General features: G+C 39.8%; 1 protein-coding gene across 5 annotated transcripts in view; it reads left to right on the top strand.

The window, feature by feature from the left end:
* IQCH (IQ motif containing H) overlaps positions 1-3,703 on the top strand; it is a 213,408-nt gene that overhangs the window by 136,623 nt on the left and 73,082 nt on the right. The window lies entirely within an intron of this gene.

Below are 3,703 nucleotides of genomic sequence, written 5' to 3'. Positions count from 1 at the left end.
TATGTGGGTGGACGAGCGAGGCTCTGTTCAAATATTCCATATTAGTCCAAATATTCGGGTCTTCTGGAGCCAGCCCTAGACAATGAAGAATATGTGGAATGCTTAAGTTATTTGATGGGATCTGCTTTAGGCCTTCCTGTTTCAAAATATCTTCCTATTGGCCTTGCAGAAATTGCTGGGATTGTCAAGATATTTACTCATTTGGATGAAGCCATCGAAGGCCCTGTTGATGTACGAATCTGCTACCAGTATTTACCGCCCTAACATGGATTAGTTAGCTCATCATCACGTTAGCTAGCCAGTCATTGAGCAGGACCCTTAAGAAATGTGAGAGTCAGTTTTGGTGAAAAAGGGCAGGTTTGGAAAACCCCAGCAAGTGAGCCCTTCTGCTGAGTCAGGCTGTAGAGGGCCTACAACAGAGGGCTACAGACATCCTTGGCTCTGTAAAACAATCCTGTAGCTCCACAGGAAGGGGCCATCAAGGGAGTAGGAGAAAAATCCCAGAAAAAGGACAGGAAATGGGTCCGAGAAAAAACTATCTGCTTCTGCGTTTTTGCTTTGGGCCAGGTCTCTGGCTAGGCACTCCTCCAGCAGACCTCCTATTTGGAGAACTCTAATATTAGTCACCAGAAATGATCTTTAAGTTAGCTCTGGCAGGTGTTCTCTCCCATTTAACTGCTATTTTTTTTCACAATAAGGAAAATAAAAAGACAAATGGCTGTTAACATTTCCCAACCTCTGTTTCAGTACGTCTTTTGACCATTACTCCCAGCCGGTCACAACTATCCCAGGCACCCACTTCTTGGGAAACTAAATAACTATGCACAGTGAGGCAGTTTGTGAGGAACAGTATTTAGGGATCCTCCTTCCCTCAGTCACTTGATCATCACGTTCTGTACGTCATCGCTGCTGAGCCCCAAAGTCAAGCCTTTCAACAAATCATACTTCTCAGAGACTAGTTTGAAGGTATTGTTAGCTTATTAAGTTGCCCTAAAAGGTTTCAGTCTTGCTAGAGTGTTCTTGGGCAATACATGGGCTCAGGAAGGAAGTTGCTCTTAAACACAGCCAAATCTGGAAAAAGTACAGGCAGTTTTAATAAGAGTGAGAGAGAGACTCCCCTGAATTGGTGTGTCCCTTTCACTGTCATTAGTCTCCACTGGAATTTGAAGGTAACAAAGTGGATTGCTTGACTCTGCTTCCCAGTAGAATACTCTGCTCAGAGACTGGATACAAGTGAAATGCACCTTAAGACTATATAATTTTACACGTGTACATTACATTAAACAGTCTTCAAAGCTTTAAAATGTATGTGCAGTACTTGTATTAAGTCTTGCGTTCATCTCCACTGACGAGAATTCAGGCAATCTTGGCTAGGAAATATTTTAGAACTTTATACGTTGATTGTGGAATGCAGTAAAACTTCCCTCTCATGCCGTTATTCAGAAGCAGGATTAAACACCTCGTCGTAGACAAAGTGGATTTCAGGGATGCGTCATGTAACCTATGGCATGTGCAAATTGTTTCACAATAAACCAAGTTATCACTGACTTCTACTCCACTTGTTTGAAAACGTATGTCTGAGGTCATCAGGAATTAAAGTGCTCCATTGAGATTTTTCCAGATAGTGGCTGCCCTACCTAATCTATCTGTGTCAGCGATTTGGATTTGCAGATGGTGATGAATCAGTAACACTGACTTTTTACCGATGTACACCATAAACTTAAAGCCAGTGAAAGAAAGCTGTGATTATTTTAATTTAGGTGAATAAATATTCCCGACTATCAGCTGGATTTTAGCAATACACATTTTTCCACTTCTGCTCTACACCAGTATAAAATGAATGGCAATTAAGAAATATATTACCTCTTTTGAAGAGATAGGCTCAAATAGAAAATTGATAAATGTTTGGAAATAGCATAAAGTCATCTGGTTTATGATGAAGTAATTTATCTGTTTATTTTTTAAATCTAGCACGAGCGCAGTGAGCATTTCCTGTTTTGATCCATAAAGTAACCATGCAAGTTCTCTTTCTGACACGTGCTCCATATAAAATATTGACAGCTTTGGTTAAATAATCAAAAATGGCAATGCTATTTTAAAGCACTGTTCAATTTTCACTTAAAGATAGCACATAATTCTTTCGAGTGGTGCAGTCTTTACAATACTATTGATCCTTTTCATTACTGTAGGGGATCCATCAACAGACACCCATTTATAGGATTCTCAGAAGCAACAAATAATAGGATTTGGAAGAAACAGATAATAATTCTGTTAGTAGTTGAAACCTCCAAATATACAATATATCCGAGCATACAATGGAAAAGGCTATACAGGCTAGCACGCTAAAAAACCGTGAACACCTTTCCTTGCTAGCAAAAGAATTTCATCAGATATTAACAACCAAAGACCATTTATACTTCTGTCAAGTGTGATCATGATGCAGCAAAGTATGATATAATATAGAATCTATCTTCTCAACACAACATTAGAGAAAGAAAGGATGTCACTCTGGAAGGCACATTAGAAAACCTTCTAGGCTATGCTCGTAGCCATATGGTATGCAGACAAGAGTACTTGTCATTTAAACACCAAATTATCTACAGACACTACTTGATAATTAGGGAGCTAAGACAATTCCATTTCCACCCTAATCGAATACCCCATGGTTGCATGGGGCTTCCGGGGATCCCAAGTATGCCCATTTTGAGATCACTTCCATACTGCTGTGTAGTGTAACATCCCCAGGAAGACTTGCTGAAAAGACACAACACAGAGAACAGATTGTGTCTTTAATCAAAATAATTTTAATCTTCTTGCTCCAGACTTTAGCAGAATATGATCTTGAGCCCTTTCACACCCTTTGGTTAGAAAAACCAAAATTCAAAAATCCATTTGGTAAGCCAATCTCGTCCAAAGAGAAGACAATAAGAGTGTCACAGAGACCTCTCTATGGACAGAAGACCATAGTCAAGAGAGCTCAAGAGAGAGAATGCTTAGAACTGTTTTTGTTTCTTTCTGAGAAATACAGACCAGAACATCTGATGGGAAGACCAGACAAAAAGTCATTTTGTGATCTAATGGGTTATTTTTCTCCAAGGCTCTACTTCTACAGTATTACTTATAATCAGGCAATCTGGGCTATAGACTTCTGTCTGATTCAAATTTATTCCAAATGGCTTATTGACTGCAAGGAAAATTGCTTCTCTTGCTCCTCTTCTGACTTCTTTCTCTGCCTCACCCCCCTCCTCCACCTCTCTGCAGGCTGAAGTAGGCAGCATGGCGGAGAGGGAATGAGCTTAGGTGCTGGGGTCAGAGCATCCCAGGTGGAGTCCCTGCTCTGCCACTTAACACCATGTGATCATGGGCAAGTTATTTAAATTAACTGAATCTCGGTTATTCATATATAAAACGGAACTAATAATGGTGCCTGCTTCATTTTTGAGTATTACGTGAGAAAAATCATGTAAAGAACCTAGCCAAAGGCCTGGCTCCTACAAAGAGTTCAGTAATGCTAAATATTACTATCATTGTGATATTAAAGCTTGAACTCCTATCCCTTCCCTTTCCATGGGACTGAGCCCTGTTCTCAAGAGAATACTGTCTCAAATAGAACGTAGTTGTTTTATGAATGTTTTATCTCCTTGACCTGTCTTGTTCACATAATACATATGACATACTTGGCCAGTTGACTATCCAAACAAAT

This window comes from Panthera onca, chromosome B3, assembly GCF_046562875.1.
Source record: "Panthera onca isolate mPanOnc1 chromosome B3, mPanOnc1 haplotype 2, whole genome shotgun sequence".
NCBI lineage: Eukaryota > Metazoa > Chordata > Mammalia > Carnivora > Felidae > Panthera > Panthera onca.
This window is presented reverse-complemented; position numbering and strand designations above follow the sequence as displayed.